This window comes from Ranitomeya imitator, chromosome 7 (assembly GCF_032444005.1).
Source record: "Ranitomeya imitator isolate aRanImi1 chromosome 7, aRanImi1.pri, whole genome shotgun sequence".
In the NCBI taxonomy this organism is placed as follows: Eukaryota; Metazoa; Chordata; class Amphibia; order Anura; family Dendrobatidae; genus Ranitomeya; species Ranitomeya imitator.
Genome location: NC_091288.1, coordinates 47,146,306 through 47,161,233, shown reverse-complemented (window position 1 = coordinate 47,161,233; position 14,928 = coordinate 47,146,306). Strand labels below are relative to the sequence as shown.

At 42.9% G+C, this 14,928-nt stretch overlaps 1 pseudogene; it reads left to right on the top strand.

Annotated features, from left to right (window-relative positions):
* Positions 1-2,101: 2,101 nt before the first annotated feature.
* On the top strand, positions 2,102-4,011 carry LOC138646084 (zinc finger MYM-type protein 1-like; annotated as a pseudogene).
* The last annotated feature ends 10,917 nt before the right edge of the window (positions 4,012-14,928 follow it).

The following is a 14,928-nucleotide window of genomic DNA, read 5'->3' as shown; positions in this document are numbered from 1 at the left end:
TACCGACAGGGCTGGCCCGAACGTATAGGCGAACTAGGTGGCTGCCTAGGGCGTCGACCCAAAGGGGGCGCCAGAGAAAAAATAGAAAAAATTATAAAAAATCTTTTCAAAAGGCAAAAAGTTTTAGGGATGGAAAGAAAAGTGTACATAATTTTTTTTACCATAAATTTAAAAGAAAAACCATTGAGCTTCAATTTACGCACGGAAAGGAGGCGCTAAACTATGGACGTGAGTCGTTTGCATCGTCTGCTGACAGGTGTTTGATTCCGCGTGTTTATTTTGCTCCTAAGTTTTCAAATGTTGGCAAAGCAAAGCAAACAACCAAAAATGCACACTTAGCACACACTACACTAAGGGGGCGCCCGAGAGAAAAAAATACGTATACTTAAAAGGTAGGTGTACCATATGGCCTATTTATACATAGTTAGGACTTTAGGTACTAGGTACTAGTTGGCGATTATATTAATAGATGTCATCAGCAGTCGATGCGGCTAGTGGGAGGAGTCTGTTTTGACGCATTGGCGTAGACTGCCTGGCTGGACTGCCAGTCAGGCCAGCTAAGGCAAGGGAGGTAGATAGTATCTACATTTTTTGCATATCGGCACGCGTGATTATAATATTTTCGAGGTATGTCTCTACTGTTTGCATGCTTTATCATGTGAGCCATTGCTGTTATTTTGTATATTCATTAGATTCATTGTTCCATGAGGTTTCAAGAATGCAAATAGAAAATAGGAGGTTTTTTGTAAATTTTTGGCCTAGGTTCTAAAGTGTTAGGCGCTGCGAGGTAGGTATATTGTTTTGATTTTCAAAAATATTAGAAACATTGGAAATTGTTAAAGAAATTTGTGTTTTTTGTCTTAAAAGTAAAATCGTATTATATAATGTTCAGATAACAATTTTAATCGGCGCGTTAACTTTTAGGTAAATGCTGTGTATTGTAACGAGTGATGGCTGATATGAAGAAAAAACTTTCGGGGTTTCAGAACCGTAAAAGAAAAGCTGAGGAGGAGAAATCACTTTCAAAAATCAAAGGGTCATTTTTAAAATATCTAAGCAATAGAAATGAAGACGTGAAATTCCAAACGTTGGAACAACAGGCCTCTGAAATATCGAATGTGGAAATAGAATTTGTTTCTCATGCTGAAAATAGTGAACTACAACCATCAATATCTGGTGGTAGATCTGATCAAAGTACCAGTACTGACATGGAGGCTGATACATCTGTAGAAATACTACGCAAAGACTATTCGGACGAACCCGCTACGTGGACCGTAATCAATGATGACTTACGCCTACATGTAGTAAAACTCGGCCCCACACAAGTTAAAGATTTCGATTTTCCTTTGGACACTAATCGTAGAAAATTTTCTTGTGTTCACTATAAACGTCGTCTTGTCAATGGTGAAAGTCTTGAACGCAATTGGCTAACATATTCTATTCAGAAAAATTCAGTTTTTTGTTTTTGCTGCACGTTGTTTCCACACTCATCACTTCAACTAGGAATCATCAAACGCTCAGCCTTAGGTACTGATGGTGTAAATGACTGGAAAAACATAACTGCTATTTTAGCCAGCCACGAAAAAAGCAAAGATCACATGATTAGCTTTCAAAAATGGAAGGAACTCGAAAATAGACTTAAGATGAACAAGACCATTGACGAAGAACACTTACGCAAAATTGAAGAGCAAGAAAAATACTGATCAATACAAACAGATAGATGCCGCGCTTAAAGATGCAGAAGCCAATATCACATAGCACGAGGTGAACAACTTAAAAGCAAAAAACAAACAGAGCCTCCCCGTGGATTCACGTCACCAGAGGCTCCCTAACCCAGAAACAGATACTCCCCTCACCACTACAGTACCGCACTAGCAGCACAGTCTATCTCGCAATAAATTAGGTGCCGATGCCTCTAGCTTACCTATTATGAGACTGTCACAGCTACGTGCGGGTCCGCGCTGAGTGTGGGTGGATGTCCCTCTGTCCGGTATAGAGCACCAAGGGTTCCGGCGTGGTGCGTGTCAGATGACGCTGTGCAGCGTAACTCAGGGAAGCCCCGGCCGGTAGCGTTCCCTGGATACCGCAGACAAAAACGGCAATGGCCGATAAGCTCCTCCTACCTAGTGACGTCACCTGCAGTACGGAGCGCTGGATCGCTCAAAAAGGGGGGAGAGGTTTAATGTGCTGCTAGTGCGGTACTGTAGTGGTGAGGGGAGTATCTGTTTCTGGGTTAGGGAGCCTCTGGTGACGTGAATCCACGGGGAGGCTCTGTTTGTTTTTTGTTTTTTGCTTTTAAGTTGTTCACTTCGTGCTATGTGATATTGGCTTCTGCATCTTTAAGCGTGGCATCTATCTGTTTGTATTGATCCATATTGCTACACAGGGGGGCACTACCCTGATCGATGCCAGCAGCTGAAAATCACTAGATAGTTTTTTGGGTGAGCGCCAGTGTTTGTATTATAGAAAAATACTGGCATCAAATTTTAGAAAGGTTGATAGCTCTAGTGAGGGTAGTAGGTACGCAACTTAGCGTTCCGTGGATCAAATGATGCATTGTTTGCATCTAATAATGGGAACTTTTTGAAATTTGTGGAGTATTTGGCTATGTTCGATCCTGTCATGTGTGAGCACATTCGGAAAATCCAGGACAAAGAGATTCATGCACATTATTTGGGAAAAACAATACAGAATGAGATGATTCAACTGCTAAGTAATGGTATTCAGGAAAAGATTCTTGACGATGTCAAAACTGCAAAATAGTTTTCTGTAGTGCTGGATTGTACTTCAGACGTGTCTCATGTTGAACAAATGACTATCATTGTTCGGTTTGTTTCCACATCAGAAGATAAAAAGTTTGAAATTAAAGAGCACTTCTTGGGATTCATTCCTGTTTCTGATACAACTGGAGGTGGTTTGACAGCCGCTGTCTTGAACAAATTTGAAGAACTGTCGCTCTCTGTGGACAACTTACGAGGGCAAGGCTACGACAATGGGAGCAACATGACGGGAAAAAACATTGGACTACAAAGACGAATTTTGGACATAAACCCACGTGCATTCTTTGTGCCTTGCAGCTCCCATTCTCTAAACTTAGTCGTCAACGATGCCGCTAAATGTTGTTTTGGAGCGACAACTTTTTTCCTGTTAGTTCAAAATCTCTACATATTTTTCTCTTCGTCAACTCAGCGTTGGGAAGTACTCGTGCGTCATTTGCTATCTCTGACTCTAAAACCTCTAAGCGAAACAAGGTGGGAAAGTAGAATTGATGCTCTGGCCCCCCTCCGTTACCAATTGAGCGAAGTCCATGATGCCCTAAAGGACATAGCAGAAAATATTAGTCTCACAGGAAGCTCTGGAAATGTCTCCCGGCTAGAAGCTCAAGGTCTTGCTAAACAAGTTGGAACCTTTTCTTTTGTTGCATCTGTTCTAGTATGGTTCAACATTTTGTACGAAATCAATTTGACAAGTAAATTACTTCAGTCACAAGAATTCGATTTAGCTGCTGCTTCTCAACACCTTGACAAAACAAAGAAATATCTGCAATCATTAAGAAGCGATGAAGAGTTTGAGAAGCTGTTAGTTGATGCGAGGGAAATCACAGAAGAGCTTGGCATACCAGCTAATTTTGAGTCAAGTTCTGCGCCAAAACGTTTAAAGATAAAAACCAGACAGTTCTCTTATGAAGGGAAAGATGAGCCCATAAGAAATGAGAAACAGAGTTTCAAAATTAACTTTTACGTTGCGATCTTAGATACTGCTATAAATTCAGTTGATGAGCGGTTCACTCAGCTGAAAGAAATGGAATTGAAATTTGGATTTTTGTACCACATTTGTTCACTTGAGGGAAAACCAAGCAAATTTGTTCTGGATAAGTGTAAAGCTCTGGAAAAGTCTCTTACACACAGCGAAGTAAAAGACATCGATGCCACAGAGCTATGTGGTGAACTGCAGGCAATGTCAAGACGTGTTCCAGAAGATTCATCACCAAAAGACGTTATTGAACTTTAGCCTAAATCTGACTTGAAAGAAAGTGTCCCCAACCTGGTGGTGGCTCTAAGAATTCTTTTGACTCTGCCTGTGTCCGTGGCCTCAGGAGAGAGAAGCTTCTCAAAACTAAAGCTAATTAAAACCTATTTAAGGGCAAAACTATAACGCAAGAGAGGTTGGTTGGGTTGGCAACAATTTCGATAGAATCTGAAGCTGCTAAACAAATTAATCTCGGTGACTTAGTGTCATCCTTTAAAAAAAAAAAAGGCAAGGAAACAAAAATTTTAATTACCTATGGTCTTTTTTGTTTTGTGTTATTGATTACTTTGTATATATTTGTTCTATACAACTTCTCAGAAGATTAAAGAGTTAGGAGAGAGTTAATTAATCATTGTTGTTGTGGTTTATTTTGCTCCTAAATTTATATCCCAAGTTTTCATCTACTGCCAAGAATAGTAGGGGCACAACAAAATAGTTTCACCTACGGCGCCGTAATCTCTCGGGCCGGCCCTGCCTACCGATCAGTTTTGCAAAGGGGATAAAAAGTACTGATTGATGTGGGTCCCAGTGGTCGCACACCCACTGATCAGCTAGATATCACCTATCCGTTGATAGGTAATAGCTTGTTTTCACTGGATGACCCATTTAGGGCGATACTTACTCCTAACATCTAGTTTCACTGAGCATCCAAAAGCTGATTGAAGAGGTCGGGTACAAATGGCAAAGGATACGGATTCCCAGCCATGTATGGTTGTCTTTGAAATGCTGTGGCTTTTCAGAGAAAAACCATACTGTTAATAGCTGTCAGGGACTGAGCCACACTATGCACTAGTTATACGGATGGGTCCTCGGCAGCTTTTCTCCACCGCTGACAGTGACTGACAGGTCCTTGTCTGCACCAACATGTAGGCAGAGTATTGCCAGTCACAGTTAGCAGGCTGTGAGAAGTCTCCAGGAAACCGCCTTTACGACTAGTGCAGTGTGGGTTGGTCCCTGGCAGCTATTAAAAGTGTTTTTTTCTGAAAAGCTGCAGCACTTCAAAGACAAATTTGTACTTAAAGTACACCGTGGAGCAAGTTTTTTTTGTATTTGGGAAACGCAGACAATTTTTCATTAGAAGGCACTTACATGCGACATTATTTTCAGGGAAACAGTGTGTGAATCTGCTATAAAAGTGAGGAGCTGAGGACCTCTGTGAAACAACTTTTGCAGCTGTGGCCCCAAGATATTGTCATGAAAGTCTGGAACAGTAACTCCTAGCATACCCATACTATTTTTGGTGCTATACTGGAAGGTGTAGGGTCTTAAGTTACAAACATACAGGCACTGTATATTGTATATGCAAAAGCAGGGTGGGTGCTGCAGTCAGATGTGTTTCGCCCCTCCACCCCTAGTTATGCCTTTGCAATGTGCACCCACAGCTGGCGGTGAACAAAACCCTCACACATTCTGCTTTTATTACTTAGTTATCAAAGATTTGCTGCAGACTTTACTAATAGTTACCACATAGAGATTTTTCTACAGATATCAGAAGGCTTTATGCACATTTTTTTTTAAATTCTTTCCTTTACCACACAACCTGTTCTTGTAATGTTCTTATTGTCAGCTGCAAAAATTGTTGTAATTACTCATGGATAGCAGTGGTTAGTGCTGCTTTGCTATATTTTAGTGAACCAAGTTTTGGCGAGTTCCTTTTTTTTTTATTGTGAAGTTAAATTCCTAACATTTCAATCATATAATATTCAGAGGCTTAGCTTAGTGTTTTTCGTTCAGAATTTATATATTTGACTGTGGTTTGATTAAGATTACATTCTCAGGAGCAGAACCTCATGATTTTTTTGTGTGAAGCTTTAAACAATTTTAGTTTAAATGATAGAAAAGAAGGTATTCTGGCCAGTAATTATGTTTTATTGAAACCCATGGAAGCGACACTGGAAAGACCACGCAATTAACAAAATGGAAAAGCTTTTTAACTACATGAATAATTAGTCAATGGTAACTATAGAGAGAAAAAGGAAGCTCAAGTGATGTTGCAGGAAACTATTTTCGGTGGTAGTAGTAATGCCTTTTTAGCCTTTCATCCAGCACCACTTTGGAATTAAAGTATACACCATAACGGTAAGATTATGTCTTTCACCGTCAAATCAAAAGTGCCCGGTGGCTGAAGACTGATGTCTAAAGAAAATATGCTAACTCCACTTGGTTGACCTCAATATCTTATGTGTTGGGAACTAATTTCTTTCTATGCAAGAAGTGGATACCAAGAGGTCTCACACTCTTGGAAGTTCTAACGCAGGGGTGGGGAACCTCAGGCCCAAGGCCATTTATGGCTCTCGATTATCTTTTATCAGGCCCCCGAGCAGATTCTCGGGGACCGCATTCTTGAGAAAGAGCTATTTTTTGATTTCCACAAGCTCATTAATTTCTTCTTGCTCTGTTAGCACACACATGCAGTGTTTACTACTGAACGGCATGCAATGAAAGATTACATCCTGAAACCAGTGCCAGAGTCAGGATGCACTTAGTGGGTGGAATTTGTACAGCCACTGAAGGATGGTATAAATATTCAAATGGCCCTTCGCAGAAAAAAAGAAAAAAAAAGATTCCCCACCCCTGTTCTAACGTCTTTGACCGATAGCACAACAGGATAGACTGTTTAACCCTACTTCATCATAACATATGTGCTGGCTTACAGATATTTGATTTGACAAAGAAACCAAAACAGGAGTGTTAGGAGTGGCAGAACGCACCAAATACTGTAATAATATTAGAGAATATGTGGCAAATCCACCGTGCAGAGATGACACCTGCAGCTGATTAATGGGGGATGGCCGCTTGCTCACACGTGGGTTAGACCTCACCCAGTGTGAATGGAAGCGAACTCTGTTGCTTCACAGAGTCGCCGAAAGTACGCTGCGCCCTGTTAGCAGTCACAGGGTGCAGCTGAAAGACACTAGTGGGATCCCTATGAATCACCCCCACTAAACTGGTGATTGGACTTGCTGACCCTCGGTGGCATTTGAGCCCGTGCCTGAGGACGCCCTGAGTCAGATGCTGAGTTCAAGCAGAAGTTCCTACACTACACTGACCGGCTGTCAGGAAAGCGCACTGATTGCGCACGGTGCCGTACGACGCTGAAACGTGTGCTAAGTGTGCAGGTAGCACTGTCGGGCGCAAGGTAGCTTCCACCATTCGCGAGCAGTCATCATCACTATGAATGGGAATGATTAAGGAGCTTTCATCCATCGACAGACATTCATCTACACACACACGTTATCATGTTTATACTAGCTCGTGGTCGTGCGGCCATGCGAACCTTTTATAGCTGTAGCTCTCAAGAACCTTCCTAATGGTCCAATAGGAGCTGCTACAGGACGTGAGCATGTTACCCTTGACCTGCAATGGGAGGTCGTCCCGTGGGCATGCTCAGTAGGGGAAAAGCAGGACTTAGTCCCTGAAAGGCCTGCTCGCTGCTGAGCAGCACTGGCTACAAAGGCAGAGCCTGGAAAGGCAGCAGTAACCAAGCGCACAGTATCAGCTTGAGCCAGACGCTGGGACCGACGTCTCCGCTGAGCAGGCTCCACTGCGGCTGGAGAATGGGAGACCGCAGCGGACATGGTTCAAGATTCCCTCTGTGCAGCGGCGGGAACTCGACTCCTAACATTACTCCCCCTCCTAGGGCCCCCCTCCCTGGGCCTCGCTATGCTAAAAGGCCACAATGAGCAGCGGACCTCAACAGGCTCCCAGGTCCTGCCCTCTGGGTCATGACCCTTCCAATCCACCATATAGAATTATTTGCCACGTACCACCTTACACTACATAATAGTATTCACCTCGTAATCGTCCGTAGACGAGCCCGATGTCCCGGCAGATGATTCAGAAAACCGGGACATGTGAACGGGTTTTAGGAGAGATACATGAAAGGTGTCGGTGATACCTAGGCGTGGAGGAAGGAACAACCGATAGACCACAGGGATGACTTGTTCCAGGATCTTGAAGGGGCCTATGTAGCGAGGCGCAAAGTTAGTGGACTCAACTCGCAGACTGATGTTACGGGCAGAGAGCCACACTAAGTCGCCAGGAGCAAAGGTCGGAGCAGGGCGCCGATGTGCATCGGCAGAAACCCTCATTCTCTCCTTGGAGGCGCGGATGGCATCCTGTGTGTGGTCCCAAATATCACGTGCCTCCACTGCCCAGTAAGCCACCCTAGAATCGATGGATGACACGGGCATGTGCACGGGGACAGGTGGATGCTGGCCATAGTTAAGGAGGAATGAGGTCTGCCCGGCGGAGTCGACTACGGCGTTGTTCAATGCAAGCTCCGCCCATGGTAGCAAGGATGCCCAGTCATCCTGCCTGGCGGAGACAAAATGTCACAGGTATGTGACCAGAGTCTGGTTGGCCCTCTCTACTAACCCGTTCGTCTTGGGGTGGTACGCAGAAGAGAGATTCAGCTCAATGCTGAGTAAACAACAGAGCTCTCTCCAGAAGCGAAATGCAAACTGGGGACCCCGGTCACTGTCAATTTTGTCTGGCATGCCATGTAGGCGGAAAACATGTTTAATGAGCAGCGCCGCCAAGGCCCGTGCAGAAGGTAACCGTGGAAGCATAACCAAGTGCACCATTTTAGAAAAATGGTCGGTGACTACCCAGATAATGGTGCAGCTATGAGACTTGGGTAAGCCCATCATGAAGTCCATCCTGACCATCTCCAAGGGCCTGTCTGCCACCGGCAGGGGTAAAGCAACCCAGCAGGCCGTTGCCGAGGAGACCGATTCTTGGTGCAGGAGACACACGCCCGAATATAGTCCCAACATCACGGGCCATATGCGGCCACCAGTGCGTCCTCACCAGAAACTCAAATGTCCTCTTGGTCCCAAAATGTTCTCCCACCCTGGACGCTGGGACCGACGTCTCCACTGCGGCTGGAGGAGAATGGGAGACCACAGCGGACATGGTTCGAGATTCCCCCTGTGCAGCTGCGTGAACTCGACTCCTAACAAGATGTTTAAATTTATAACAGCAAATTTCTCATCTTTCAGGCAGTGGAGAGATACTTCATTTGAGTCCAGAAAAAAATATTGTTGGATACAATTTAGTATCCTTTAAACTTTGAAGAACATGGGTCAGTTTTGGAAAAAAAAGATGGTGAGGGGTTTGTCGGCAAAGAAAACCTATACACACACATGATTTTATATATATGTATATGAACAGGAAAAGTGAAAGAACACTGGAATAAGAAAATATGATATTTTTTTTTATTAACATCAAATATTAAAACAGAGGGGAATAAAAACAGCACAGGAAAATCACGGGGAAGAGACTTATAGAAAAATGAGTCCAGTGATGATATGGTATAAATCATAAATATCAACAAGTGATAAGTAACAGGGTAGCTCTTATGCATAAATATTAAATATTGAGTAACAATATAAATCCACATTAACAAGTAGTCTTCCTGGCGTCGATCTCCTGTGCAGGCGTACTTCTCTGCTCTGACTAGGGTAAAGTACTGAAGTACTTTGCGCCGGGACTCTTTGACCTTTCCTGGCGCCTGCACACTGCAGTACTTTGCTATACCTTTGTCAGGGCAGAGACACACGCCTGTGCAGGAGCACGATGCCAGGGAGACTCTGTGGACGACTTCAGGACATATCAGCCACACAAAACAAGGACAGCATCGCAAGAAGAAGGGAGGGGCCGGACCAGGACCTGCGACACCCCTTGGACCAGAACACCCGGCAGGTGAGTATAATAAGAGGTCTTTTTCTTGTCTTGCAGTTCGAGTTGGCGGCATATACAGTATGATAGAATGCTGTATATCAGGCCTGAAAGGTGGTGGTCTTATCTCAGAAGTAGATTAGAGACCCTATGATATATGGCTAAGGCCGGCGTCACACTAGGCGTATGAAAATATGGTCCGTTTTTTACGTCTGTAATACTCAGAAATGTTCCCAAAATAGTGATCCGTATGTCATCCGTAGGCAGGGTGTGGCAGCATATTTTGCGCATGTCTTCCTCCGTATGTAATCCGTCTGGCATCCGTACAGCGAGATTTTCTCGCCGCCTTGCAAAACGGACATACAATGGATCCATGGGCTCAAATATTCGTTAAAACATATATATATACATATATATATATACTGTATATATGTCAGTGAGACACACACACACACATATATATGTATATTTCATACAGCACTAGATAGCAGAAAAGCCGGTAATTCAATTGCCGGCTTTTGCTATCTCCTTCCCAAACCCGACAGGATATGAGACATGGTTTACGTACAGTAAACCTTTTCATATCCTTTTTTTTTTTGCATATTCCTCACTAATAATGTTAGTAGTGTGTATGCGCAAAATTTGGGCGCTCTAGCTGTTAAAGGGTTAAATCGCAGAAAAAACTGGCATGGGCTCCCGCGCAATTTTCTCCGCCAGAGTGGGAAAGCCAGTGACTGAGGGCAGATATTAACAGCCTAGAGAGGGACCATGGATATTGGCCCCTCCCTGGCTAAAAACATCTGCCCCCAGCCTCCCCAGAAAAGGCACATCTGTAAGATGCGCCTATTCTGGCACTTGGCCACTCTCTTCCCACTCCCGTGTAGCAGTGGGATATGGGGTAATAAAGGGTTAATGTCACCTTGCTATTGTAAGGTAACATTAAGCCAGGTTAATAATGGAGAGGCGTCAATAAGACATCTATCCATTATTAATCCAACAGTAGTAAATTGTTAATAAAAAACACACACATTAGGAAAAAGTTTTTTATTGTAATAAAGACACAGGGTGTTGTAATAGTTTATTATACTCTCAATCCAATAGAAGAACCTTGTCACCTGAAACAAAGTTAAAATAAAAAAATCAACAATATTCCATACCTTCCGTTGTTCAGTCTTGTCCCACGCTGTAAGTCCATCTGAAGGGGTTAAATAATTTTACAAGCAGGAGCCTGCTAATGCAGCCGCCCCTGCCTGTAAAAACTGGGGAATGAATGGAAAGCAGGGGAATGTAGCTACCTAGACTTGCGGTGCTGCGCCCCCTGCTGGCATAACCTCAGATGAACTTGAGCGTGGGAATTTTTCTGAATATTTTCTCACGCTCCAGTTTTGTGAAGCAGCCAGCAGTAGTCCCCCATCATGTTCACGTTCTATGTACCTTGGTATCATCATTCCATCTTGGTGATTTCCTGATTAAATCTTTCTTCTTGGTTTTCGATAACAGCACCAAGATTTTCAGGAAAGTAGTCCAAATGAGAATGTAAAAAATGTAACTTCAAATTCTTCTCCTTTGTTGGACTGTGTGACATAGTATTTATTTAAATATTTTATTTATTTATGTATTTTTCTTTTCTTCCTCATTAATTACTATTTTTTTGCACTTTATTAAATTAACTGTTCCAATATTGTATACAAATGATATAATTGATTTCACTATATGTATTACCTTTTGTCTTCTTTCGTTCTTTTTTTCTGTTTATCCTGTTTCTCTTGACAGATATATCACATCATGGAGCGAGTCAGAAACTTTGCAGCAGACTTAGGAGAGCTTGCTCCACAGAGAGCAGAAGCTAGCCTTATAACAGACATCTGCTTTTAATAACAGCAACAGCATGCCCACTGATTCCTGCTGTTAACCTCTTAAATGCTGTTCTCAAGTACTTGCAGCGGTGTTTAAGTGTCACAATCTGGCCCAAGAGTTAATTCGGGCGCCCATTGAATCCCACCCATGTGATCACGGTGAACCGATGGGATACTATGAGAGCCGAGGTACAGTTGATTGCCCCTGTGCCTATATTGTGATCTCTCCTGTGATCCCCAGCCTGTCGCGTCATAAGGGTAAGTTCACACAGGGCGTTTTTGCAGCTTTTTTTTCTGCAGCAAAAGCTGATCTTCCTGGCAGGAAAGAAGCTGCGTCAAAAACGCAGGTTTAGGTGCATTTTTTGTTGCATATTTGGTGCGTTTTTTTTTCTCTTTGTCCATGCTAATGTCCTTGGATATTCAGCAGAAAAAAAACCCAGCAAATAATAATAATGCCTGCATTTTTGCAAGACCCATTCAAGTCAATGGATGAAAGTTGAAAAAACGAAGCAAAAACGCAGAAAGAAGTGACATACTCTATGTCCAAAAAAACGCAGCAAAGCACAAAATACTGATCATGCCAAAAAACCAATGTGTGCATGAGATTTCTGAAATCTCGTAGGCTTTTCTGGTACTGTAAAAGCAGCTGAAAATTAGCATAAAAAACGCAGCAAAAATGCTCCGTGTGAACTTACCCTAAGAGTGCAATTTTTTCTGTATATAGCTATACACTATGTTCCAAATTATTATGCAGATGACATTTTTCTCGGATTTTCCTAAATGGTCGGTGCAAATGACAGTCAGTCTAATAAAAGTCATCACCCGTTAGAGTATACAGCGAATTTTATTGAAGAAACCTCCCAATGATAACAGTATAATCTCCAAGATGAATAAAAACTCACAATGCACTGTTCCAAATTATTAGGCACAGTAGAATTTCTAAACATTTGATATGTTTTAAAGAACTGAAAATGCTCATTTGTGGAATTTGCAGCATTAGGAGGTCACATTCACTGAACAAAAAAGCTATTTAACTCCAAAACATCTTAACAGGCCAAGTTACATGTTAACATAGGACGCCTTCTTTGATATCACCTTCACAATTCTTGCATTCTTGAGTTTTTGGAGAGTTTCTGCTTGTACGTCTTTGCATGAAGTCAGAATAGCCTCCCAGAGCTGCTGTTTGGATGTGAACTGGCTCCCACCCTCATAGATCTTGTGCTGGATGATACTCCAAAGGTTTTCTATAGGGTTGAGGTCAGGTGAAGATGGTGGCCACACCATGAGTTTATCTCCTTCTATGCCCATAGCAGCCAATAACTCAGAGGTATTATTTGCAGCATGAGATGGGGCATTGTCATGCATGAAGATGATTTTGCTCCTGAAGGCACGTTTCTGCTTTTAGACCATGGAAGAAAGTTGACAGTCAGAAACGCTATTTACTTTACAGAGGTCATTTTCACACCTTCAGGAACCTTAAAGGGCCCCACCAGCTGTTTCCCCATGATTCCGGCCCAAAACATGATTTCTCCACCTCCTTGCTGACGTCACAGCCTTGTTGCAACATGGTGGCCATCCACCAACCATCTGGACCATCCAGGGTTGCTCGACACTCATCAGTAAACAAGACTGTTTGAAAATTAGTCTTCATGTATGTCTGGGCCCAATGCAACCGTTTCTGCTCATGAACAATGTTTAGGGGTGGCTGAATAGTAGGTTTATGCACCACAGCAAGCCTTTGAAGGATCATACACCTTGAGGTTTGAGGAACTCCAGAGGCACCAGCAGCTTCAAATAACTGTTTGCTGCTTTGTAATGGTATTTTGGCAGCTGTTCTCTTAATCTAATGAATTTGTCTGGCAGAAACCTTCCTCATTATGCCTTTATCTGCATGAACTCTGTCTGTGCTCTGTTTCAGTCACAAATCTCTTCACAGTATGATGATCACAAAGTTTTTGTGAAGTATCTAATTTTTTCATACCTTGTCCAAGGCATTGCACTATTTAATGCTTTTCAGCAGGAGAGAGATCCTTTTTATTTCTCATATTGCTTGAAAACTTTGGCCTGCTTAATAATGTGGAACATCATTTTAAGTAGTTTTCTTTTAATTAGAATCATCTGGAAACCTAATTATCACATGTGTTTAAGATTGATTTCAGTTATCTATTGAGCCCTGAGACACAATCCCATCCACAAGTTTATTTGAAAAACAAAACAATTAAATCTTTATGACACTTAAATATAATTTGCATAATAATTTGGAGCACAGTGTATAATGGTATTGTATATGTGGCGCCCCAGGGTCCTGGTCGTCACAGTGGCATTGCTTTCCTCACGGGGAGAGTGATGTCACGCCTGGAAGAGATGAAGGATAACTCTCACCAGGTAACACAAATATGCAACATGTTCACACTCCAGGCCACAAGGGGGAGCTTTTGATTCTATTTCTAGGTGACTCTCCTGCATATAGAGATATATTGTGGTTTGGAGGGAAAGTTAGTCAGATAGTGCCAGAGAGCAAACTGGAGCAGTCAGAGGCAGGAAGAATGTATGAGGAGCCGTGCAGCCACGAGAAAGTGCTGCAGTTCCTGGACAGAGATAATACCGAAAGCCGAAGAGATTGTAGTGAGCGTGTGGGAGAGCGAAGCACAGGAGAGGAACGCCAGTGGAGCAGAGCAGTGAATTAGCTACCTCCCTGGCTGGCGCAGATTACCGGTAGCTGGAACACCGAGGTTGTGAGGGACTCTAAGGCCGGCGTCACACTAGCGAGTTTTACGGACGTATGAGAGGTGCAGAAAATACGGATTGCACTCGGTACAATGATTTTCTATGGCCCAGCTCCTATCTGCCGTATTTTACTGATCCGTATTATACGGTCTTCTATGGCCGTAGAAAATCGCAGCATGCTGCGTTTGTCAGCGTATTGCGCAAAAAAAAATCGCCAATGAAAGTCTATGGGGCGACACATATATGTGTCAGTGAGACACATATATGTATATATATTAATATTTCATACAGCGCTAGATAGCAGAAAAGCCGGTAATTCAATTGCCGGCTTTTGCTATCTCCTTCTCAAACCCGATATGATATGAGACATGGTTTACATACAGTAAACCATCTCATATCCCTTCTTTTATTACATATTCCTCTTTAGTAATGTAAGAAGTGTCTTGGTGTAAAATTTGGGGGCTCTAGCTATTAAATTAAAGGGTTAAAACGCGGAAAAAAATTGGCGTGGGCTCCCGCGCAATTTTCTCCACCAGAGTGGGAAAGCCAGTGACTGAGGGCAGATATTAATAGCCTGGAGAGGGTCCATGGTTATTGCCCCCCCCGGCTAAAAACATCTGCCCCCAGCCACCCC